This window comes from Lathyrus oleraceus, chromosome 4 (assembly GCF_024323335.1).
Source record: "Lathyrus oleraceus cultivar Zhongwan6 chromosome 4, CAAS_Psat_ZW6_1.0, whole genome shotgun sequence".
Lineage (NCBI taxonomy): Eukaryota > Viridiplantae > Streptophyta > Magnoliopsida > Fabales > Fabaceae > Lathyrus > Lathyrus oleraceus.
Window position 1 is genome coordinate 310,924,862 of NC_066582.1, and position 13,697 is coordinate 310,938,558.

Consider the following 13,697-nt stretch of genomic DNA (forward strand, 5'->3'; position numbering starts at 1 on the left):
CCTCTTTTGCTTGGATCGCCCTTTCGGGTTTTCTATCCACCGGGATACCCATTTTTGCCTAAGCCACCCTTGCGGGTTTTCGACTTACCGGGTGTACATATTCTTTTTATTCTTTATCCCTAACTTTTGCCCGAACCTTTTCTCTTTTTTTTGGTTCGCCGGGATGCCCTTTTTTGCCAGGACTCTTCTTTTTTTTTTCCAGCGGGTCAATTTATGCGAAGTATTTTTTGACTACATCTGAGTTAACAGGGGACGGAAAATCTTCACCATCCATAGTTGTAAGCATCAAGGCTCCACCAGAGAAAACCTTCTTAACAACATATGGACCTTCGTAATTAGGAGTCCATTTGCCCCTGTTATCTGTACCAGGAGGAAGGATCCTCTTTAAAACTAGATCACCAGTCTGATAGCTTCGAGGACGCACTTTCTGATCAAAGGCTCTCTTCATCCTTCTCTGATACAACTGCCCATGGCACACAGCTGCTAACCGTCTTTCTTCGATAAGGCTCAACTCATTAAACCTTGTTCGAATCCACTCGGCTTCGTCAAGCTTGACATCCAACAAGACTCTCAGAGAAGGAATATCCACTTCAACAGGTAGGATAACTTCCATACCATACACAAGGGAGTAAGGGGTTGCCCCGGTCGACGTACGTACTGAAGTACGGTACCCATGCAAAGCGAAAGGCAGCATCTCATGCCAATCCTTGTACGTCACAACCATCTTCTGCACAATCTTCTTAATATTCTTGTTTGTCGCCTCTACAGCACCATTCATCTTCGGTCTGTAAGGAGAAGAATTGTGATGTTCAATCTTGAAATCTTTACAAAGCTCTTTCATCATCTTGTTATTGAGATTCGAACCATTATCAGTGATGATTCTCTCAGGAACCCCATAACGACAGATAATCTCCTTCTTAATGAACCGGGCAACCACTTGCTTGGTAACATTAGCATAGGAAGCTGCTTCCACCCATTTGGTGAAGTAATCAATCGTAACCAGGATGAAGCGATGTCCATTAGAAGCAGTAGGCTCAATCTTCCCAATCATATCAATGCCCCACATGGCGAACGACCAAGGTGAATTCATGACATTCAGAGGGCTTGGTGGTACATGCACCTTATCAGCATAGATCTGACATTTATGGCACTTCCGAGCGTACTTGAAGCAATCGGATTCCATAGTCATCCAGTAATAACCGGCTCTCAACAATTTCTTAGACATTGCATGACCACCAGCATGGGTACCAAAAGATCCTTCGTGCACTTCCTGCATCAACATGTCTGCTTCGTGTCTATCCACGCATCTGAGCAGAACCATATCGAAGTTCCTTTTATACAACACATCGTCCTGATTCAAATAAAAGCTTCCAGCTAGCCTTCTCAGGGTCTTCTTGTCATTCTTTGACGCTCCTTCAGGATACTCCTGATTCTTGAGGAAGTTCTTGATGTCATAGTACCACGGCTTCTCATCCATACCAGACTCGGCTGCAAACACATACGCAGGCCTCTCGAGTCGACTCACCTCAACATGTGGCACATGATTCCGCCAATGAACTTTGATCATAGAAGACAAAGTAGCCAAGGCATCAGCCATCTGATTTTCATCTCGGGGGACATGATACAACTTCACCTTCTTGAAGAACGTCAGTATTCTTCTGGTGTAATCTCTGTAAGGAATCAAATGCGGCATATTGGTATTCCAATCTCCATTGACCTGATTAATCACTAGAGCGGAATCTCCATAAATGTCAAGAGTTTTGATCCTCAAATCAATGGCTTCTTCTATCCCCATGATACATGCTTCATACTCAACTTCATTTTTGGTAACGTCAAAAGTCAATCTGGCAGAAAAAGGTATATGCGCACCTTTAGGATTAATGAGCACTGCCCCAACACCGTTACCATTCACATTCACAGCCCCATCAAACATCAGTGTCCACTTGTCATCAGGATCCGGTCCTTCCTTGACAAGAGGCTCTTCACAATCTTTCATCTTAAGATACATGATGTCTTCATCAGGGAATTCAAACATCATCGGCTGATAATCATTAATCGGTTGCTCGGCGAAGTAGTCTGACAGAATACTACCTTTGATGTCCTTCTGTGATGTGTACTGAATATCATATTCTGTTAAAATCATCTGCCAGCGGGCCACACGTCCGGTGAGAGCCGGCTTCTCAAAGATGTATTTCACTCGATCCATCTTAGAAATCAATAAGGTAGTATGGTTCAACATATACTGCCTCAGTCGGCGAGCAGCCCAGGCCAAAGCACAGCAAGTTTTCTCAAGTTGTGAATATTTGATTTCACAATCGGTAAACTTTTTGCAAAGGTAGTATATGGCATGCTCTTTTCGACCAGACTCGTCATGCTGTCCCAATACACACCCCATCGAGTTCTCAATCACTGATAGGTACATTATCAGAGGCCTCCAAGGAACTGGAGGTATAAGGATTGGAGGTTTCTGTAAATACTCTTTTATCTTGTCAAAAGCTTTCTGGCAGTCATCATTCCACCTGATTGCTTGATTCTTTCTTAGCAATTTGAATATCGGTTCACACGTGGCAGTTAGGTGAGATATAAACCGTGCAATATAATTCAATCTCCCTAAAAACCCATGAACCTGCTTTTCTATTTTCGGTTCAGGCATCTCTTGAATAGCTTTTACTTTTGCTGGATCAACCTCAATCCCTTTCTCGCTAACAATAAAGCCCAACAGCTTCCTGGATCTCACACCAAACGTACACTTGTTTGGATTCAGCCTCAGTTTGAACTTTCTCAGCCGGTCAAACAACTTCTGCAAATTAACCAGGTACTCCTCTTCTGTCTGCGACTTCGCAATCATATCATCCACGTACATTTCAATCTCTTTATGCATCATGTCATGAAAGAGAGTCGTCATTGCCCTCTGATAGGTAGCACCGGCATTCTTCAGCCCAAATGGCATCACCTTATAGCAGAAGGTGCCCCAAGGTGTAATGAATGTCGTCTTTTCCATGTCCTCTGGCGCCATCTTAATCTGATTATATCCAGAAAATCCATCCATGAAAGAGAAAACCGAGGATTGAGTAGTATTATCAACCAATACATCAATGTGAGGTAATGGGAAGTCATCTTTCGGACTCGCTCTATTCAAATCCCGGTAATCGACACACATTCTGACTTTGCCATCCTTCTTCGACACAGGAACGATGTTTGCCACCCACGGGGGATAAGTCGTCACTGACAGAAAACCCGCATCCAACTGCTTCTGAACCTCTTCCTTGATCTTGACCGCCATATCAGGACTAGTTCTGCGAAGCTTCTGCTTGACTGAAGGACAATCTTCTCTGAGAGGTAGTCTATGCACCACAATATCGGTATCCAACCCAGGCATATCTTGATACGACCAGGCGAATATCTCCACATATTCTCTCAGCATCTCAATCAACCTTCTCTTGACATCTTCCTTCAAAGCAGCCCCGATCTTAATATCTTTTCTGGCGTCCTCAGTACCAAGATTAATCACTTCCAACTCCTCCTGGTGAGGTTGGATGACCCTTTCCTCCTGCTTCAACAATCTGACCAATTCTTTGGGGAGTTCACAGTCTTCCTCACTCTCCTCTTCAGCTTGGTAGATGGGATTATTGAAATCATACTGAGCCATAACAGAACTGTTCATAGTGGGATCCGTAAGATCGCTTCTGCATGTTTAATGCTTTATTTTAGAAAAAAGAGTTCAAGAAAGTCACAAAAAACAAAAACATTGCCATTTTTTTATTTTTGAAAAAAGTGAAAAAACAAAAACAGAAAGACAGGGATCACAAAATTGTTTGCAAAACGTCCTTTATTAATGATATCATTGAAAAACATGATGAGGCCCTACAATGAACCACTACGCCTTGGGCAAAACGTAGGGTTTTGTGCAAAATGAAAAACAAAAGAAAATTACTCTGTTTGAAGAGTAACTTGGACCACATCTTCTGCTGTCCAGTTGTTGATCGACTCCCCTGGTGCACACGGGCGAACCCAGTTGTCTAGATCATAATCACTGTCACCGTCTTCACTACTGGCTGCAAAGACATCACCGTGATTCATCAGCCCAGCGCTGGTAAAGGTACTCAGCCCTTTCTGCTCAATCTGCTCTACTTGCAGAGGTTGATAACCAATACCGAACTTGTCTTCTTTCACGGGCAGGTCCACCATCTTGCCCCAGCCTTCTACATTACCAGAGTTGATAACTTCCACCGCCTGCTTGTACGATGCAATTGAGGCACCTGGCTTCTTCTGCTCAGCGAAAGCCACCCTCTCAAGAGCAACAGTCTCGAATGCTTGGCATAAAGTTTCATGGGTCTCGCCATCCACCTCTACATACTTGAAAGAGGATAGGTGACTCACCAGAATGTCTTCTTCACCGCACACAGTCACAATCTGACCGTTCAAGACATACTTCAGCTTCTGATGGAGAGTTGACGAAACTGCCCCAGCTGCGTGAATCCAAGGACGCCCCAATAAGCAACTATATGCTGGCTGGATGTCCATCACATAGAAGACAAGACTGAACACCTCCAGGCCAATCTTAACCGGCAACGTGACTTCACCAAAAACAGACTGTTTGGATCCATCAAAAGCACGAACGATAAGATCGCTTGGAGTGAGGACAACTCCTTCAACATCAATCTTGCCCAGAATCTTCTTAGGCAACACATTCAAAGACGAGCCAGTATCCACCAACATGTGTGACAATACTGCGCCTTTACACTCCGTGGTGATATGCAGGGCCTTGTTATGGTTGCGACCTTCAGGCGTCAAGTCCAAATCTATGAACCCCACACCATGCCTGGTACTCACATTAGCAATAACGCCCTCCAACTGGTTGACAGAGATCTCTTGAGGCACGTATGCCAGATTCAGCATTTTCAACAAGGCATTACGGTGTGCCTTAGAGCATAGCAACAATGAGAGTATAAAAATCTTGGACGGAGTTTGATTCAGCTGATCTACAATCTTGTAGTCACTCTTCTTAATTATTTTCCTGAACTCCTCCACGTCTTTCTCAAACGAGCCCTCAGGCGCTTCCTTCTGAGCAGGTTCTTCCTCAACAGCAGCTTGTTTACCCTTAGCCTTGGAGAGAGCCTCGGCATTGTTATCCCTCAATGGTTGTGGAGCAAACAAACGACCGCTTCTTGTAAAACCTCCTGGTCCCCCAACATTATCCACAACTGGACTCACCGTCACAGGAGCTCTACTCGGCAACCCAATAGTCACTGGAGCTTGACTAATCGGCCTGATCTGACTTTCAGCCCTTCGGTTGTTGCGGTAAGCATTGTCATACTTCCACGGCTTTGCTTTACTGTTCTCAACCGGCCTTCTTCCCGAAGCAACGATAGTTGGAGCACCGACGGTTACTGGCGCAGATATGGTAACAGGAGTACCACTAGTTGTAGATGCACTGACAGTTCCCTGGCCACGTCCCTCGGACGGTTTGAAATAAATGGTGACGGTTGACACCACCCCACGATCTTTTACGGCCCGACTAAACTGCAGACAGCCCTCATCGATCAAATTCTGGATACCAGCCCTAAACTGTACACAACCATTCTCTGACCCAGCACAATCTGAATAGTCTTGATCACAGCCCGGGAACACGCCCCCGTTCAACAGACGACCCTTCACAACCAGCAATGAAGTCTGAAATCTTCAACATCAACTATCAAATCCTCAGCTTCACCGTCTTCCAAATTGTTCACCCTATGCGCACCATGCTGAGGCATAGGATTGTTCACAATATTCGGCACAGGAGCAAAATTGATAGTTTTGGCGTCAATTAAGTCCTGGACCTTATGATGAAAAGCCCGGAAGTTCTCAATATGGTGCCCCGGCGCACCAGAGTGGAAATCACAACGTACGTCGGCATCATACCCAGGTGGTATCTTTGTCAACGGAGCCATTGTACGCAACTCAACAAACCCCAATCTGAGCAATTCAGGCAAAAACTCCGCATAGGTCATCGGCAACGGGTCGAAACGTCGATCCGGCATTCTCTGTCTTGGCTGAAACGGACGCTGCTGCTGTTGTTGTTGTTGTGGTTGTGATTGTTGAACCCTCTGTTGTTGCTGTTGACGTGGTTGAGGTGCTGGAATGGTTACAGCAGCAACCTGGCGACATTGCCCTCTATTCGTACTTCTCCGGTGTTGCACAGCATTGGTTTCACCCTCTCTTCTGCGAGGTGCCCCAGCAAATGGTTGCTTCGAAGATGAGGAACCAGCATCCTGAATCTTCCCAGCTTTAATCAAGCTCTGTGTCCTCTCCCCGCAAATTACAACATCTGAAAAACTACCGAATGGGCAACTCCCCATCCGGTCCATGAATACACCTTGTAATGTACCGATGAACATATCGATCAATTCCCTTTCCAGCATAGGGGGTTGTACTCTTGCAGCCAATTCACACCACCTCTGGGCGTACTCCTTGAAACTCTCTCCAGACTTTTGACATAGACTCTGCAACTGAGTCCGGCTCGGCGCCATGTCCATATTATGTTTGCACTGCCTCAAGAAGGCCTCACCCAGATCTCTCCAACTTCGAATGGATTCTCTTTTCAGTTCCATGTACCAATCCAAGGAAGCTCCAGACAAGCTATCCTGGAAAAAATACATCCACATTTTCTCATCGTCCGTGTAAGCAGAGATCTTCCTGTAGTAGGCCTGCACATGGGTGCGAGGACAAGAAGTACCGTTGTATTTGTCAAAGGAGGGCGCTTTGAATTTGTAGGGAATTCTCAACCCTTCAACCAGCCCCATATTCGTGACATCAAAACCCAAAGAGTTCTGACACTCCATGGCTCTGATCTTCTCAGCTAGGGCATCAACTTTCCGATCTCGTTCATCAGTTCTTCCCATAACTTCATCGTCTTCACTAAGCAATGTGAACATGTCTTCCTGCCTGTCAACCAGCGGAGCAGGATGGCGCACGGGAGCACGAGTTGCTCTGGCATTAATAGTCTCTGCAGCAAGAGGCTGTCCATTAATCCGAATACCCCTCAAATCATCTCCCACGGCATAATCATTGACGGGAGCAACAACAACAGCATTATCGGTCACAGGTGCACCCACCGGTGAGGCACGACTAGGAGGTGGGAGTACAACTTCTTGTCTCTGAGCTAAGGCACGCAACTCCTCTTGCCCTTGAACGACCCCTTGCATCATTGTCATGAATTGGGCCATGTTAGCCCTCATCTCAGCCAATTCAGCTTGCACTTGGTCCATGTTCCTCTGTTGATTCAGTCTGGTTGCGTAGCGGTGCGGACGTTGATCAGCTATCCTGCCTGACACAGGAACCAGAGTGAGAAGTCTCGATCAAGAGCACCTGTAATGCAAAATGATATGTGTATGATGCTAATGATGCGTATGATGCACATGATATGTTCATTTCTCAGGCATTCAGGAGCCCAATCATCTTTCAAGAAATGGCAATCCTGTAATACAAACAACAAAGAAGCAACATACACAAGACAGTGAGCACCAAGGTGAAACATCAACAACCTCATACATAGATATAAGCAACAAGAATCATACAACAATATTCAGACAAGGATCCCAATGATCAGAGTACAACAATGAATCCCATCCAACAAGCCTGGAGGTGATTCTCAACATAAACAACAGATACAGGCTAAGACAGATGTCCTCCAGGAATGAGCGTCTTCAGGTATTGACACTGGTCTATCAACAGGTCACATTCTGAACATTCTGACAGAGGAGTGAGCTTCTCCTTCAGTTGTCTTCTGAGCTCTACAACTTCTCCTCCAAGTTGGCTCTCTGATGCATGTCTCAAGTCAACTTCCTTCCTCAGTTGGACGTCTTTGTCTCTGAGTTGCTTCTCCAAGTCTCTTATCTTCTTCTGATAATTGACTTCAGTTCTCTGCAACCTCAAGCACTCACGATGTTCTGCATTCAACAAGGCCTCCACCTCCTCATAGGACCTCTTCTTACCCTTCAATCTAGCAACATCTTCACCCTGCATATCTCTGAGTTGATGAGCCAAGTTCAACTTGTCAGCTTTGGCTTTGTAAAGCTCCATCTGGGTATCTTGTTCCTTCTCCTTCAACTGACGATTCTCCATCAAGGCTTGCTTGTACTGCTCAGCAGGTACATTCTCAGCAAGGATCAAAGGCGGTTGCTCTTGCAAAGACTCCATCCTATCATAGGGCAACAACAAAGTCTCAACTCTCTTCTTGACCCAATCAAGGTAATCAGGCATAGCAACTGCAAACTTCTTCCCCAGAACAGCTCCATCCTTGACACCAATGGTCTTCCAAGCTCTTCCTATTTGCTCCAATCTAGCAGGGTCACTCCGCTTCTCAAAATACACACTTTCAGCTATCTCAGCATCAAGTGGTCTTCCATTCATCACAAACCCCAACTGGCGAAGAGAAAGAACTGGATTGTAATTGATGCAACCCTTAGTCCCTACAAGTGGCACATTACGAAACTCTCCACAGCTCATAATGACATTACGTACATCCATCCGGTAAGATTGCCACCTGATATCACAGGAGGTGAGAGACATAACCCTCTAAGTCCACTTATGAGTACGCCGAGCATCCACAAAAGGTCCACTGACTGGCAGGAGAGACAAGAACCATCTGAGCAAAAGTGGGAGACAACATCTGATAGCTCCACCCTTACCATGCCTACTGTGGATAGCATAGTAAGTGTCAGCTAACAAGGTAGGAACCGGGTTTCTTCCAATGAAGATAGTGACTGCAACAAAGTCCATAAAGTTGGGCATACTCGGGAACAACACAATCCCATAAATCATGATGGCTAACTGGGCATGAAAAGCTTCCCAATTTCCCTTCTTCACTCCTTCTTTGGCCATCCTCAACAGGTACTTCAAAGGCAAACCCACAGCATCACCACTCGACTTCCAATTGTCACTCACTTCTTTGATACCCAAATGGAGAGCTCCGGCAACAAAGGCATCTGATACTGGATCGGGACATTCAGCAAAACGGAGTACTCTTCAAGAGTAGGAGCTAACTGATAGTCCTGGAAAGTGAAGTAACGGAGCTCTGGATCGTAGAACTGTAGAAGAGTCTGCAGCGGCACTGGATCTACCACCATCTTCAACAGTATCAACAAATCCCCATACTGATCAGCAAACATCTTCTGATTACCGCCGGTCACAAGGTTGCTCAACTCTATCAAAGATATCAAAGGCTCACGGTGAAAACTGTAGGTGCAAGTCTTCCGCTTCAACTCTGGGACGGTTGCCATCTCGCACAGTGAATAGACTCCTGAATGAACCTGAGAAATGATATGCATGAAGAGATTAGCTTTTTCTTTTCCTTCTCTTCAAATTTTTTTTTTGACTTTTTCATTGCATTATTTTTTTGAAAATAAACATGCTATGATGCAAATGATGCAAACACGACTGACTGGCTGTGTATCTCGGAGCACAAGATCAAAGCTTCGACTTGAACTCGGAACCACAAATCATCTGAGACCCAAAAATCATCTGAGACCCAAAGTCATCTGAACCAGGTCACCAACAGAACCAAAGAGTCACCAACAAGTCACCAACGGTACCTGTAATAATGATCATTCCCTCCCCACTCACGGGTGTAATCTAGGTCAGGGTAAAGTCGAAAGAAACGCAGGATAAACAACCCTTTCATAGAATATCATCATGTACACACCCGAAGTATGTATCGACAATACCCCATCAGGATCTGAACTGCTCGTGATATCAAGTTCCGCTAAGTGGCGCAATACCACCCGCTTCCCAAGAATCACTCTATTCCTAGGTGTCCTAGAGTTCACTCAGAGCCTGGGTATTGGGCCTTTTACCTCATGTAACTCCCACCCCAACAGAGAAACAGACAACCAGCCAGCACAAATGAAAATATGATGAATGCAAACATAAATGCACACAATAAATGCAAACAATAAGTAAATGAATGCAATAAATGAAACAGCAAAAGCAACCAAACCCTATCCTAGAGAGTGCTAGGAGAGACTCGCTTAGGGAAGATGGACCAGCTAGAGGTCAACTTCTCTAATTTTCCCCAGCAGAGTCGCCAGCTGTCGCATTACACGAAAAACCGGCGGAAAAGCGAAACAACAGAGCCGCCACCGTGCGTTATTTATCCCAAAGGCGGGAAAGGAAACGCTCGAAGTAAACCTGGAAAAGACATGGTCTCGCGACCAAAGAGAGATGGGATCGGGAGTCAGTTATGCGAAGGGAAGGAATTAGCATCCCTATGCATCCGTCGTACTCGACGGGATCCACGCACAAAAGAAAGGATAAGGTTGCTAAAAACTGCTCAAACACCACACAAGGCTGGAAGGAAACACAGAAAGACAAGAGAAACTAACTCGGCAGGATATCGCATCCTGGGCATACGTAGTCTGTCAGGCACAGACATCAGAGTCGACGTAGTTCGGGACAAGGGGAACGTGATCGCTAGGATGTCGCATCCTATGCATACGTATCTTCTCTGACAGGAGAAGAATCAGAGCACTCGTAGCTCGGCTAACGCACGCCAAACAAAACCCACACAGGAAACCGACTGCCAATCGCAGGACTTATGCCAGACTCCACACAAACAGGCAAACCTGGAAATCGTGACTTACATCAGACTCCGAACCAACAAACACACACAGGAAACCAACTGCCAATCACTGGACTTATGTCAGACTCCAACAAGCAAACAAGACACAGGAAACCAACTGCCAATCGCTGGACTTACGTCAGACTCCAAACACACACAAAGGGGTTGAAAAAGAAAAAGGGCGCCCGGAGAGATCAGCTCATCTCCTGCCTACGTACCTCATCTGGTATGAGGATCAGGGCGACGTAGTTCCCCTACACAGGGAAAAAGGACTAGCCTAACCAGAAACAAAGGGAGACACAAACTACTAGGGAGACTACGACTTGAGCCTAGAAGTTGTCATGCATACGATCCCTATGTTAAGATTTCTATCTAACTTGCACAGGAAGCAAGCTATCCTAAACAGCACAGGCAAATACATACAAGCACAAAAAGCAAGCACACACACTATATGCAAACAATGGGGCTCATACAAGGTCAAGCTGTGAAACACAAGCCAACTGGAATCGGGTGTGGTTAGCTCTTAACCCTAACATTGAGAGTTAGGGTGAAGCAGATGAAATGGGAAGTGAGGGTAAGACCTCACAGCTCTTATCCCTGGCCTGGGAGAGCTTCAGACAAATGAAAGTGTAGGAGTTCAGAATGTAGGAACTCTTCTCCACATGACTGACACAACATGATCTTGGGTTATTGTCCACAATGCATCAACACAATGGTGTGAGCAAAGTGACTGACACAACTGAATAGCAGGGGATGGATTGCACATCCCTTTTATCTGCCAATTACCTCTTAAGAGGTCTTTACCTGCTTGGCACAAAATAAATAAACACAAGCATTACCTCTTAAGGAGGGCTTCAGACAGGTGTCTGCCCACATAACAGGACAGGTCTTCCAGACTACATGAAGTCAGAGAGTTATACCTCAGTGGTTAAGCAACCAAGCAAAGCAAAAGCAAGTTCAAAAGAACTCAAAGCAACTTAGGTACCTCTTGATGAACAGAATTGAAATCACTTGCTTCCAAGCCTTGCCACGCTTCAGATCTTCTCCAATATGCTTCTTGAAGTAAATGATGATGAACTGGAAGCTTGAATTCACACGAATCTAGCTCAATCTTCAATTGCCATGGATGCTCCAAGCTATGAACATGAATAATACAGCCACGATTTCCTCTGAATTCTTGTCCAATTCTACTCAATTATGCTTCATGATGATGAATTAATCAATGAAAAGTGTTTAGGTTTGAAGAATTTTGAAAGAAAAAAGTGAGAGAAAATTGAGAATTTGGTTGAATCTAGATCTGAAATGTTAATTGTGAGCAAAACAGTTATGATTAAGCATATATACTCCATGCTAATCATGTTTAAGACAAGTTTTGGGCAAATGCAAATGAGATTAATGACTTTGAAGGTGTAAGTGCAAAAATACAATTTCTACTTCATGCACCTCCATGCACGTGAATAGTGCACATTCTGGGCCTAAAATCTCTCACAATGAGTCCATGCAAGATTTTGAATTGGTTTGGCATGCATATGTTCAACCAAAATGAGTTTATGAAAATTTTCCCAAAAATCTTCATGAATGCACCAATGATCATGCAATGAGATTTCATGCCAAGTGATAGTATGCTTGAAAAATACATGTTAAAAGGATCAAAGTGCAAAAAGAACCACTCAATTTGGAGTTTTGGTTTGAAAGTTATGCTCATTTGAAGTTTGAACCACACTTTTCCATGATTGGACCATAACTCTTCAACCACACTAGAGAAATTCATGATCTTGGACTTTTTGGAAATGGGAGAGAAAGATATTCAACTTTCATGTTGGACAAAATTTCATTTGAAGCTTTCTTGATGATGTAATCTTGAGTTGAAGTTAGTCCAAAACCTTTCCATTTTTGGAAAGTTCAAATTACAGGTCACTTGCTATTTTTGGAAAGTCTTGATCTGGCTTCAAATCCTTCAATGTTGGTGTTTGAAATGTCAAATGAGACTTGTATGAACATGAATGAGGCATCTCTAACCACTTCCCACCTCCAAATCCATAGTTGACTTGATAGTTGACTTCTGTTGACTTTTCAGGGTCTCAAATGATTTGCACATGGACTGATGAATTCTGAGCCTTCAACACTAGGCCAAATCACTTCAAAATGATCCTTGAATCATGTGAACTCATTTCACCAACCCTAGGGCTTTGATCTCATGGACAATGCTCTTGCTTGCTTGCACAGTTGAATCTCCTGACCAGTCTTGCCCGATGACATGATGGACTATGCAAATGATAATGCAATGTTAATGACCTAAACATGAAATGTATATACAAATGGGAGGTGCAAATTTGAGGTGCTACAGTGAGCCCTGTGCATGTAGTACCTAAAAAGGGAGGCATCACAGTAGTGCAAAACGATAAAGTCGAACATATAGCAAAACGGATAGAAGGAGGATGGAGGATGTGCATAGACTACAGAAAGTTAAATAAAGCAACCAGGAAGGATCATTTCCCTTTACCATTTATAGACCAGATGTTGGAGCATCTAGCCAGACACTCTTACTTTTGCTATCTAGATGGATACTCTGGATTCTTCCAAATACCTATCCACCCCGAAGATCAAGAGAAAACTACCTTTACATGCCCTTATGGAACTTTTGCCTACAGACGAATGCCATTCAGACTCTGTAATGCCCCAACTACTTTCCAACGCTGCATGATGTCAATCTTTGAAGATTACCTAGATAGTATCATGGAAGTATGTATGGATGATTTCTCGGTTTGCGGATTTGATTTCAAAAATTGTCTTGCTAACCTTGAGAAAATTCTGGAGAGATGCGTGGAGGTGAACCTTGTGCTAAACTGGGAAAAGTGTCATTTCACGGTCACCGAAGAGATTGTTTTAGGACATATAGTTTTCGAAAAAGGTATTGAGGTAGATAGAGCTAAGATAGAAGTCATAGAGAATCTAAAACCACCCAAAACTATCAGAGAAGTCCGAAGTTTCCTTGGACATGCTGGATTCTACCGGCGTTTTATCAAAGACTTCTCTAAAATAACTAAACCTTTAATTGGCCTTTTAATGAAAGATGTTGAATTCATTTTCGATGAAA